General features: G+C 36.4%; 1 protein-coding gene and 1 long non-coding RNA gene across 18 annotated transcripts in view; one reads left to right on the forward strand and one right to left on the reverse strand.

Annotated features, from left to right (window-relative positions):
* The window catches only part of LOC145972465 (uncharacterized), an 82908-nt gene extending 80080 nt beyond the window's left edge, over positions 1-2828 (reverse strand). Inside the window, exon 1 of the long non-coding RNA XR_014439174.1 lies at positions 2800-2828. This is a non-coding gene — a long non-coding RNA (uncharacterized LOC145972465). The remainder of the gene's footprint in view (positions 1-2799) is intronic.
* LOC145972463 (protein muscleblind) overlaps positions 1-13713 on the forward strand; it is a 374150-nt gene that overhangs the window by 191975 nt on the left and 168462 nt on the right. The gene's annotated exons all lie outside the window — the stretch shown is intronic.

Below are 13713 nucleotides of genomic sequence, written 5' to 3' on the forward strand. Positions count from 1 at the left end.
ACCCCTCCGGTCATCCTCCCTCCCCTTCCGCGCATTGCGGTATTAAATTCCCATATTGTCACGCTACGCGACCCCGACCAAGTGCAGTCGCGAATGCACAGCGGTGGCGGATACTGTAATTTTTATCGATGGACCGGCGTGCGCGCTGTAACGCGTAAAAAAAGCGATCTTTATGAAATGACGCGTCCAATAGCACGGGGCACCCTACAGCTACGAGGGCGGGTGCATCTATACGTGAGTCCCGCATACATGTATGCATTATGCGCGCGCGTACGTGCATGTTGATACGGATGCGCATATGCCCGTTTCCCCGCGGGCGGTCGGTCGGTCCACGTCCGTTGTTTGCTCGTCTTTCTTTCGCGCTTGCAGCGAACGCGAACGGCACACGCGGAGAATAATATAACTCAATCCGTTAAGATTACAGGGAGTAAATCAATTATACAGTTTCGCGTACGAAACCTCTCCGTTAACAGAAGGCGCTTTGAAGCCACGTCGGTTTAATGCATTTGGAAATGAATTACCGACCCCGGGTATTATCCGCGGGGCATACATAGGACACGTTTCTGATCAGGTGCGCGTCCTACGGAGTGCTTTGCTTCCGGCGCAGGTCCAAGTTGCGTAACGTCGTTAGCTTATTTGCATTCGCGCAGTCGTGACAGCTCGCCCGACCCTAGAAATCGACTTTCCGCCAAATTGGATTACTTTACAGTACGTTGCTGAAAATTTTATGACTCGCTTGTTTCTTAACAACTATGCTTATAAACAATGCTCGCAATCGTGAATAAAAGAAAATAGGGATACTTGTTATACAAGCTAACTTGCAAATGGGATATGATTTTCTTTCCTCGCAGTGAATTTTCTCTCTCCTCCTCGATTTTACCGCGACTCGTATATTTATATTATTCGTGCATCCACGCTCTTCGCGATTATTACTTTTGCACGTCACATACGCGTATACTTGGTGCGATATGCACAAATACGTACATACGTACGACCGAGAAACAGCGAGAGACAATAAAAATGCAAAACTTGCAGCGTCTTGGCGTAGTAGCGAGACGATGGCTTATACTGTATTTCTAAAAATAATATATGACATATATATATCGACTTTCCGTCCGAGGCAGTTTACAAAAATATCAGATGTGCCAACGTGACGGACAATACCGAAGCTCACGCGAGTTTATTTTTTATACGCTTACGCGCATCTTCGCGCGGTATCAAGGTATTAAATGTTCGTGCCGCGCTATATCTCGCGATATATTACGAAATAATAAAGTAATCAATGTTATACGTTTTTATATTTCTTTCCTTATTTTGCATCGACGGTCAAGTATATGGATATCGCGATCAACAAGATATAAACAGGCGAGACAAATTGGAGCATAATTACATTTCTACATTATCATTGAAAATCTATCGCGCTCTCTCTATAAATTCTCTTGTTAAATATCCAAGAGTTTATTTGATTATCTTTCAAAACTGAAGCGCAAAATATTGCTAATAGCACGGATTTGTAGAGTTTCGCGATCATACTCTCGCTTATAAATACTTTTATCGCATACGGACTGTTAATAAATCCCGGTTATCGGAGAGGCTCAACATGCCATATTTCGCATTTTGCGAGACACATATTCCCCATTTACGCAACATATCGAATGCGAGTTGAGGGAAATATGTAAAAAATTCCGATAGCTTTCCACGCGGCGCGGTTTACGAAAATCTCCGGTTTCGGGTTTGAAGAAGTTTAGTGGAACCTGTACACGTCGACAGAGTTGCGCAACTTTACTCGATGTTCCCTTGTTTGGCAAACCCTTCCGTGATCAGGTTTATCCTACGCGCGCGAAATCGATGCAGACGCTCCGACAGAAAGAGAGTGCAGGGATCGGCAGGGCGGGGTTCGGGAGAGTTCTAGTCCGCTTGAATTAATTGCATCGCAACGAGAAGCCCCGTAAACGAATGCGTAGCACGCACGCCGGGCAATTTATGCGATTGCTCGTGTGCCGTTGAATTCTCCTAGCCGAGCGCGATGCGCATAAAATTTACGCAACAGTGACAATCTGTAACAAGGAACATCGATGCTCGCCGTTTCTTTTTCGTCCTACATATGCCTTAAATTTAAAAAATATAACAACTTACAGACACCCTAAATTTATCAATCTTATAACATCGCTGGAAGTTGGAGTTGAAAAATTGGAAAAATTTCAAATTTGCTAATACTAAGCAGATCTACGAAATGACATTTTTCGTATGCATGTAAAATGATAGAACTGTGATACGAAATACAAAGTTGAGATAGATAAATAATTTAAAAAGTTAAAAAATGTTGAAATTTCTATGTATAAAATTAGCCTTATGTATTAAAAAAATTATTATTGTATTTCTTGGAATTAATAAAGAAAAATAATTTAATATATGAGATAGAATCCGCTCACAAAAGGGTTCCATTCAGTTTGAAATTTTTATTCGCGCTTATCTTTGTACGAATAATAAAACGAACGATTTTGAGATTAAATGTTTATACATGCATTAACTTATCTTGACGTATTTATTTCAAAATAATGAATTTATGAAATATTATATTTATAGCATCCTTATAAACTTGAAAAAATGTGCAATTTTTTTTATATATAAAAATAACTATATAGAAATATGAATTCAGACATTAAGTAGTTTATATAAAGTAAACTAATATAATATAAATATATAATCTAATAATATATCTCTCTATTATCATTGCATAATCTTCGCAAATTCATTATTTCGAGATAAAAAGTTAATAAAATATAATTCAACACTCACCACTGTGACAACTTTCTCGATGCGCAACGTTGCAATATACGACGATGATCTGAAAAATACAAAAATATATTTGAATTATACATATAAAATAATATTCGAGATAATTAATATTTAACAAAATTATTGCATGAAATTATAATTTTTAAAAAATTTTTTTATCCTTTGAAAAAACTTATATAATTCACGACGAAATTTGTGTTACACATTAGCTATTGTAAAATATAAATAATAATTTAATTTTCTTAAAATCCTGTAGACCTAATTTCTCTTAATTTTACAAATAATAATTATATTTATGCTCACTTTAGGATTGCTATATCATTGTCTCCCCGGGTCTCTTTCTTTTGTTTGTCTTTTGTCGCTTCTTCACATAGCACTCACACAATGTTCACAAATTAGTTACGATCAAGTATGTATTAATCAGCGAAATACGATTACGCGGTACTTTACATTTCCGACATTAATCGCATGCAATTTTATCATATTGCGATGAAACAAACAATGCAAAAACTGTATACAGTAACATTTCAAACTGCTACAGTAACATTTTATTAATTATCGAAAAATATGAAAATGGCACTATAAAACTTTATTCTCTCTCATATCACACAATTTCAACACATAAATCTTGCAAAACATGATTCGTATTATATAATCGGATATATCTTTCTTGAATCAAATGACTTTTGCCGCGATATTCGCATATTATTTATCACGGGAATTAATCAATCGTGCTGACTAATATCGATACGTTAATTGTAATAAATATGGGGAATGATCACGTTTGGCATCTTCCATTAAAACGCAATTATATTTCAAAAGATAATATGACAGTAGAATGCCACCTTTCCACTCGAGTCTCGTCGGGTAAATGACAAGACGAACGCGCTAAAAGACATGTATATGTAAACAATGGCGCGCTATACGTAAACGATTACGCTCCTTTTTTTTGACGTAAAACACCTTGGGAATTTTCCAAAGTCATAGCCAAACATTATCGTAACATAGTTTTCGCATTATTCTCTCGTTGTAATATAATGAAATGCGCATGAGATTGACATCTAGAGTATCATGCAAGATGTCGCACGATCATTATATTCTGCTGATTAGTATGCGCGTAATTGTAATTATTCAAGTTTTCGTGAATGTATCATATAAATGCCATGGAGAAGCAATAAAGAACATGAGAAAAAGAAAAAGCTCTGAAACGCGTCGTACAACGGCAGAGCAACTATAAAGTGAACAAATCTATTGAATTTATTATTGGTTTTATTTAATAATTTTCGTTTGTGGCACATAATGCTGATTTTTTTTGTTGAGATTTTGGAATTTCGATGTTTTTTTAATGTTTTATTGCTTATTTACAAGCTGGTGTTTTCGTAATTTCATCGTTTTCAATGTAGCTGATTCTACAGCTCTACTTAATATTAGCGTATTTGAAATTTTTATTGCAAAATCTTATCACATTTTAACGAGAGAGCCATATTGACTTTTGATTTTATTTGCACATATCATACAAAGGAAAATTTTATTTAATCTTATTTTAACAAAATATTCTTGAAAAAAAGTGTATTTTTGTTACAATTTTATACATGGAAATTTTTTATAATTACGGTTGCGCGCTTCCTCTATAAATTCAATCGTACTAATAACTATACTAATGTAAATAATATTGTTAATTTGACATATAAAAATATTGTGCATGCCTGTGTAAAAATAGGAATATTTGAATACAATTTTCATGTAAAAGTTTAGTTTTTCTTTATATAATTGTCATACACTTTTTTTATAAAACTTGCTTTTTCTATAAAGTCGAATTTTTATTTATTTTATATTTCTCTAATTATATTTTTTCCGCTGCATTCGATTAATGAATTCCTCTTGGTGTGAATTTACTTCTTTGATAATTGTCATGCATTTTCTGTAAAACTTAAAACGGCGTTTCGTTCGTGCAAGCAATTAGATGGATTATCATAGGATAATTTCGTAAAATAATCCATCTATCTATCGATCAATGCGGGAAGCTTTCGTGCGTTTCAGCGGCGCTGCACGATTCCGATGGGATCATTTAACCGAATCATCCCGCAAATGGCGATGCTTCGCGTGGACGAATCGAAAGCGACGTGACAACCCGACGATCGTGGCGACGCTATACTTTTGCAATTACCCATGTTAATTACGTGGTTTTAACCCGTTCGCATCATTCGACGTCAGGTCGTTTGTGTACTCGCTTTGTCTCGCTTTGTCTTCGTTAAAACTCGATCCTCTTTATCCCTGTTACACGCGTGAACACACACGTACATACACACATACTCTTTCCCTTTCCGGCCCTGTCGTTTCTCTTCCCCTTTGTGTACCCATCGAGTTCACGTACGTACGTAATCGCGTAGGTTTACATCTCTATGTGTGCATCACGGGCTCTGATTCGTAGTGCCTCGCGATTACGGCGCTTAATCGAGCGATTCGTTTACTACGTGCGCTGTACCGTCCCAGGATGAAGGCTACTATATATTGCCGCGTTATGTAGACATAGTGCTTCTCCATCGATCAAGGCTCCGCGAATTAGCTTTGCAACTTAATTACTCGCGCTTATCAATTTTTGGACGACTCGTTTGTTAATCGTGAATCTTACATTGATCGAGATCTCGATTTGATCTTTAATTAATCTTGCGGCTTAGCGTCTGGAAGACTAAATTTCTAGAAAGTCTTATTTCATTCCTATCGAGTCTCTTTAATCGGTTAAGTTGCAATTGCACACTTTCCGTTACTAATTGAAATTCAATTGCCTTCTCTGATATTTAGTGGAATGATATGAAGCGTAATTAAATTTATTGGCATTACAAATGTCACATCGCGGTATTTAGATGTAAACTTGTAAAGTTATTTCCGACTACTGCGTACCCGCGAAATGATCGATGCTGCGAAATGATGTCTTGCGCGAGCATGCGCGCGATTCTAACGACAATCTCTATCAAACGACGTAACGCGATCGCTTTGATTTCATCGTCGCTCGTCGAGTTGCAGCTTGTCCGATTTCTGTCAGGAAATGCGGGCACGATATGAGTACAGACAGCGCTAAAGAGATGGTTATGGAAGTTTTCGATCGATAGTCATTACCGGCGCAGACAGGCATCATGCTGCTGCAATCGTGAAATCAACTAGTTTCACCTTGCACGAAGCCGCCGTTGTGTGTTCCACGCGAATATGTCCGACGATATTTTTTTTTTACGATGCGGTAATTTAGAGATATTTCACCGACACGTGGGAGAGCACTTTAATTCAATAGCTAGGCTCTCACAAAAACACTGATAACTATTATGGGGCATTTTTATTATATGGAAATAAAGAAATATGTATGGATAAAATTGAACGCACAATTGAGAGAATGTTAAAAGTGGTCCGACGAAATTTGTGACAATTTTTTTATATATTTAAAAGAACTGAACTTTATGTGCGAAAATTGTATTTAAATAGTTTTATTTTTATTTAATCCTACGATAATATTTTCACGTTTCAAAAGTTATTTTCCCAGAAAAATGTATCATTTCAGAGGTAAAAAAAGTGTCAGAATTTTCTCCATATTCAAATTCTCACTAATGTAATAAAAAAAAGAGAGCAGTTATTTTCATGAGTATTAAAACACAAAATTATTTGTAAGTTTGTTTAATTTGTGATTCTTTTTTTGTATGTATAAAATAAGAATTAAAATATTTGTTTCAGTTTATGAAATGTTGAAATACTAATTTCAGCGAATTCAGAATTATTATTTTTAAATCAGCATGTTTATTACCTTATATTTCGCTTGTAAATTACACGTCTGTTTGCTTTTTCTTGCAAACTTACTCTCTCCGCTGAGTCATTGGCGCGAATTAGATTCCACTCACAGACGCCGAGTGTGAACTCAAGAAGGAAAAGTGTCTACTCCAGACGCGTACATTTTTAAGTAATTAAACTTTCTACGAGGCAACATATATCCGACATATACAGACACACAAGCATATAATATGAGTCGAAGAAGCGCATGCGTTCACGTCGCGATGATGTGTTTTGTAAATTTGCGTGGAAAAACTTGGGTAGCGACTGGAAGTAATCTAGTTTCGCACTCCGGAAGACGATGACACGTCGCGTTTGCCACTGCGCTATTGTAATTTCACGGTTCAGTGCGACCGAGCTGGGACCGAGTTGAGTGGGCGCGACTTGCGATCAATGACACGTCGTCAGCCGAATGTTACAAGGCTTTATGTGACTTAAATGGCACTGAGATATTGCGCAACCAGAATACAATGTATATTCAATAATACTCAGTGTATCATGTATTTCTATAAAAAAAACATTGACGTGAGGAATATGAATATTTTACGCAATGCGTCTATTTTGTCATATTAAACGTCACAAAAGAGAGAAAAGCGCTTGTAACTCTTCTTCTTCTAACAATTACAACGATTGCCAGTAGTTAATCGAGATCGGCAGATATATCGAAAGCATCTCGTGCAACTTTTCTTGTAAAATTCTCTCGCAATCACTCGCGAATGCGACGAGCGAGGCGTTAACACGAGCCGGGGATCAGCAGCGCGCGCGCGTGGATAGAATGCTTTAAAAATCTAATCTCTCTCGGAAAGTTAAGACCCTTTATGTTTAAAGTGTCTCGGCCCTCCATTGTGAGTCCCGTCTGGTTTCTCACTTGAAAATAGCTGGCCACCGTTGTGCATAGCGTGTATAATATGGGACGAAGAAGATAAGGACGACATGTATGTCGACGAGTCACACAAGATAAGCTGAAGAACCGGGACGATTACCGTGGGGGAACTTCCTCATTTCTCAACCCCTTCCGCACTTATCGTCCTGGTTATGTGCCATTTCCATACACCTAATGGTGCACCGCGAATAGCGAAACAGCATTTCGTTTTAATGGGAAACAGTGTACACACAACACACACATATACACACGCATCATTTCTGTTGTGCGAGGGGACTTTTTGGCAAGTTCCTGTCGTGTCGTCGTCGTCGTCGTCGTCCAAACTTCCTCTTCGTTAAGTACTTTGGCAACACGTCCTTGAGAGTTTTTGCCGACGACAGGGTTAAGCGCTCGTGCATACGCGTTGCTGAAAATTTACATGCTTCGGTTGCAAGTAATTTCAGCTCTTAATGGTTTGGAATATTGAGTACCTATCTAAATCGACGCGAACTCAATCTTGAGTGCACCTATTATTATTTGTACGTAATAATAAACTCACATTATTTGTATGTAATAATAAACTCATTGAGAATTTCCAAAATATATTAAGTTAAAACACACATTCAGTTTAGTAAAAATCAATAAAAATATTTTTCTTTAAATCCCAATTAAATATTGTTATTGTTGTAGATTTGAAAACAATAAAATATAATCGATATAAAATTAATATGACATTTCTAAATTGTTTATGATATCAATAATTTTATAGAAGCCGTGTATTTTTAAGTGATTTAAATTTGAAGAGAGATCTTGTTAAAATGGATATATGATATCATCGATATATCAATCGATATAACAATTTGATTTAATTATTATATATTTTAGAAAAGTACATAGTACAAGTATCTTGTTCAGTTCTAAAGTATCTCAGAAAAGGCTCAAATAAAATTATTATTTAAAACTGCATTAAATTTGCAAAAAATATTCTAATTAGCGTGGAATAGGATTATATGTATATATATATATTTAATTAACAAATATTATAAATTAGAGAAATTTCTTATTTGAGTTATAAAAAGGACAAATGGATCTTACAATACAATAGCATTTAAAGAAGATGTGTTGTTTATAAAGAGAGACCTTTCGTCGTTCCAATTAGAAATTCATCACGTCGTGTTTCCTCGAGAATAAACCGGGCTCTCTTGGGAGAGATGCTCCTTGGGGAAATATGTGTTGGAATAAGTCGACCGATACTGCGTCGCCTACGATAACCTATCTGCGCAAATAATGTTAGAATTCATGAGGTCGGCCATTTTGTAGCGAATTAATGCTTAAATGTTACGACATATAATTTTCTTCGCGGTCGGACAGTCAAAATATTTGCGCACCGCAGGAATATTAACGCTCCAAGTCCTATAACTTGGGTTTATTCTGCATCTTGAACGTGGTTAGAGTGCCTTCACTTGTCGCACCTCGCCTTCCTTACCCCGTTTTTATTATGTGTTAATCAATTTTCCGTTTTTGCTCGCAGCACCTAACACTATGAAGCCACACGTCTCTCAAGATCGTCTTTTATATTAATCCTATTGTTCCGGCTATTTTAATTTTCTCGTTTTTTAACGTTGGTGCTAGGAAATGGTCTTTCACGTTGATCCTGACGGAATATTGAACTTCTTTTTTACATTTTTAGATTAAGCGAGAACACTTTTCTCCCTACGTGTTACACGAAGAAAAGAAACATTAGCTTAAAAGAAACTTCAATGTCTACAACTTAAATGCTACTTTGCATTTTATCCTTTTATAATCTATTCTTAAAAAAGCTATCACTACTGATTATTTGTTTTTGTACACATTTTATCTGACGTAAATGATTTTATCTTTTTTATTGCATCACTTCATTATATTGCAATTTTTCTTTCATTTTTGTCACGAATCTTGGAAGATTCTTGTTTTGTATTTTATGCGTTTTTATTATCTTATCATTTATTTTATTATCTATCTGCGCGTTTGTAAATATATTTAATATACGATAGCAAATTATTATCGAGATAAAATAAACTGTGAACGTGTTTATACGCAGAACTTGTTACAATGAGGAATTGGCGCTTAATTACGTTTCAAATCGAAATTTAACAAATTCATCGTTTAGATGTGAAGATGACTAGGAATTGCGCGCGCGCGCGTGCGGGGGGAGGGGGGTATTAATCCATCCGAATCGGATTAAGGCCGGCTCTATCAGTGCACTTTCGACATCGATTGCACGTCGCGAGCTCTCTTCGCCGCTTCGTTGCTGAATTTAAAAGGGAATTATATTCATCCCGCGATATTTATTAACGCGATTATAGTAATCCTCAAAAGCGTAACAACGACATCGTAGCTGTTACGCACGATGATACAGACACTCACCCAGATCCCGTGCGATTCCCGTGCCCAGGAGTGGCTGCTGCACCCACGGATGCACGCTCCGGTGGCTGCCTTAAGTTACGCGTCCGCGCGAGGGCGATGCATCTCGTTATGTCGGATACCGCCCGACCACTTTAAATCGGCGCCATGAACGCCACGCCCGCACGACACGGCATCGCTAATCCCGGCATCTTTCGGGCCGATCAATCAGGCGAGATCGATATTATCGTTATCGGATAATTACTATCTTTCCGCTAATTGCGCATTAATGCATCGCGTTTCGGAGCGAGTGTAGTTTAATCCGCGGCGAGCGGATGCGAAAATGATGTTCTCCTTGTACATTCCGGTTACGCAAAATATCATGTCTTATATGTGCATAAATCGGCTTATCGAAACTGAGATAAAAACGAATATTTGAAATTCGAATTGGTTTCTAACACGCGATATTCACGCGAAAGAATAATATTAAATTGTGCTCTCTCTCTCTCTCTATATCTCTTTACGTTTTCGGAATTATTATTTATACAATCTGATTATTGTAGAAAAAAATTTATTCATTTTATTCGTACTTTTATCGAGAGAGAGATGAGATATATGGGGTGTCTCGAAAATTCTATGATCACGCGCAGCATACCGTACATATTCATGACTTATGCGTTTGCCGTGGCCTCGATTTTGCGACGGCACGTTTCGGTCAAGCACTGAATCTGATTAATTGCGTCGTTTGTTCGTCAAAAATCATGCAATTTCAAATAATTCGGCTGTTGAATTAATGGAGAGGAGAGAAAGAAAGAGAAAGATTATTTGGCATTTATTTAAATAAATATATATAATGCTCTTGGTCCCTCGAAATATACAATCATTGAAATTCGGATTTACAATTCGCAATTCAATTTATGTCGCCTACATTATTGCATACAGATATAAATAACAAAAAGGAAAAAAATAAAACGTTATAAAGAAATCGTCATTCAAGGTATAAACGTTTTTCGCTAGTAACATAATTATAATATTACTTGTAAAGCTTACGTTTTACTGTACAATTGGTATGTATTTTATTTGATAATTTTGCAATATACACACTTTTCGTTCTCTCAAAGGTTGTTGCGCATTCGACGCCGTACGCTCGGCAGAGAGAGGACATAATTAAAATAATCTCGACGAATTAAAGCGCAATTACAACAGGAGTATTCACTCCAAGTACCAGTTGTGATTCCCTCTACGACGGTTAATTAGCAATTGCGTGCACGTAACGCACATAATTTCGACTTTACGACCGATTCCCGGAGGCGATCTTTTCCGCGCTCTTCTGTCCGGTATGCCGGTAAAATGGTTGCAGGTTTTCGGCCTCTTCCCCCCTTTCCTCCTTCCTCTTTCCTCCCGTCTCTCCTCATTCTCTCAAATTCCATCGATCGCGTGGCATCGCGATACGCCGCGCCGCATATGCAGATCCCATCGAGTTTTAATGCGCGATTAATTAATCGAGTGACGCGAAATAAACGCTCCGTGTTGAAATTCTATCTCGACTGTCGGCGTAGCAAAACGTGACGTTGAGCGGACCATCCTTTTCCACTCGAGTCACATAATTGAACGAACTAAATCCATCTCCTCTCCTCATCCTCTTTCTCCTCTTTTCGTGTCTGTCTCTCTCTCTCTTCCCTCTCCCTCCCTATAGATCTCGCCCTGCTTTATTCACCCCTTTCCTTCGCGAGACCCTCCACCGTGCTCTCTTCGTGTGTTCTCGTTTAACGTCAGTTCGAATCGGGTGTAGTTAATTGACGTCTACTGTCGAAAGAAATGTATTCGGTAACCGTTAAACGAATTCCGTTTTTCAGCCCCTCCTTCGTCCTCATCTCACTGTCTCTTCTCTCTTTGCGGAATGGAATGACGATGAGAGAAGTTTCGGTGGGTGAATACCAGTGAGCGAGACATTACGAGTATTTTATTCTGACGCGAGACGCTTAAGAACGAGGTTGCGTATGCATATAGATGACAGTTCATTCTTTCTTTGAATGCGCTTTATTCTACGCAAAATAGGAATTTAGTTGACGGCGATTGGTGCGTACGAATGGAAGTAGATGAGAAAATAACGCAGGTCCCCCGTGTCGATTGACAGCATTTTATTAACCGAGTCCTTCGCCGATCTCTTTTCTTCTTCCCTTTTTCTTACTTTGCATGATGGAAATGGAACGGGATAGAGTACGCTACGTGAGAGGGATAGCGAAATTTGGAGTATTTTATTACATTGCGAGACGCCGTTACGATATGGAGAAGGGACGAAGAGAGGTGCATACAAACGACGAGACGCTTCGCAATTGATCAGTCATGGGAAAATGTAATAGATATAGACCATTGCAGTCGATTTTTAGAGCATCGAAGGATACATTTAAGATTCAATCAAATTTCCACAATAAGACGTGATTACAACTCACGCTATTCGAGAAAATCTAATTTAGATATTTTGATTTCTATCTCTTCGTTATATTTTGTTATTATAAGACTTTTTTTTAATTTGCAAATTAAAACTTGAAAGTTATAATTACTAATTTATAAAAAAAACTCATCTATTTGATTCATACTTAATTTTATCCACAGATGCGTTAATATAAAAATAAAATGAGAATCGACAATTGTCTCATTTCCCTAATTGCGATTTTTTTCCTCTCTATGAATTTTAAACAATTTAAAAAAATACAGATATATCGAGAAAATCTAAAAGTGATCACTAGTTTATTTGCTCGTGACAATAGATAATCCAAAGTTGAAGAACAATTAGATCCGACATTCAATGTGCTCAACTAAGATCAAAGTAACTCTTAATTATTACGTATTGTTTAGTCGTAAACATAATGGGTTTGATACCGTTTGAGTACGTTCATTTAAGTATACTGAGCATGCTACGATCATTTCGCTGTAAAAGCGACAGTATTCCGTATCGATAAAATGAATTCCCATCTTCTTGTTTGGGAAACAGAATAAAAACGAACAAACAGGAAAATGAGGAGAGAGAAGGAAAGAAGCAGTGAAAGAGGAAGAGAGAAAATTTGAGGGGTTGAGGGAGACAATGAGAGTATTTTATTCTATCGCGAGACACTTAAGGACGGATGGAAGGGTACAATCGTATGAATATAAATGACAGTAGGTTGCTTTGAATACGCTTTGTTTTTCCGCGGAATGGGAATTTAAAAGGCGATATACGCGAGCGCACGGAACAAGGGAAAATTCTATCGCGAAATTTTATATCGACTGAAAATATAATATTAGCACTGAAAGGCGCGGACTTAAATACTTAAATAAATTATGAAGAGATATCAATGATAGATTTATTTTTTAATTATTATTTACAACTAATTAAAGGAATTATATTGAATGCATTTTTATTTGAATTCTTATAATAAATATTAAGTATATTTCCTTCTAATGACATTTTTATGGCATATAATCTCAATATTAAATTAATTACACAACATTTAATTAATTGTAATCTTTTTATTAATATATCATGTAATAGTTTCAAGTTTTTTCTTTCGTTTAATCTCCACTGTCTAAAAAATATCTAGTATGATAAAATAAAATATATAACATGACATTGTGCGTATAATATATATGATTGATATTTTCTATTTATGCTGATTCTTAATTAAAATATTATAGTTTCAGTTTCGATTATTCATATTGTTCTTCCACAAAGGAATATTAATTCACATTATACGACAACGATAAGTTTTTTTTTACATTATATAAATGCATTTATCTTTATATTACAAGTTTACCTTAAAGGTTTAACATGAAATTAAATATGAATATATTATATGAATATATTTATGTATACATTT

This window comes from Camponotus vicinus, unplaced genomic scaffold (genome assembly GCF_025532165.1).
Source record: "Camponotus vicinus isolate PSW18456_S1 unplaced genomic scaffold, iyCamVici1.0 SCAF_5, whole genome shotgun sequence".
Taxonomy (NCBI): domain Eukaryota; kingdom Metazoa; phylum Arthropoda; class Insecta; order Hymenoptera; family Formicidae; genus Camponotus; species Camponotus vicinus.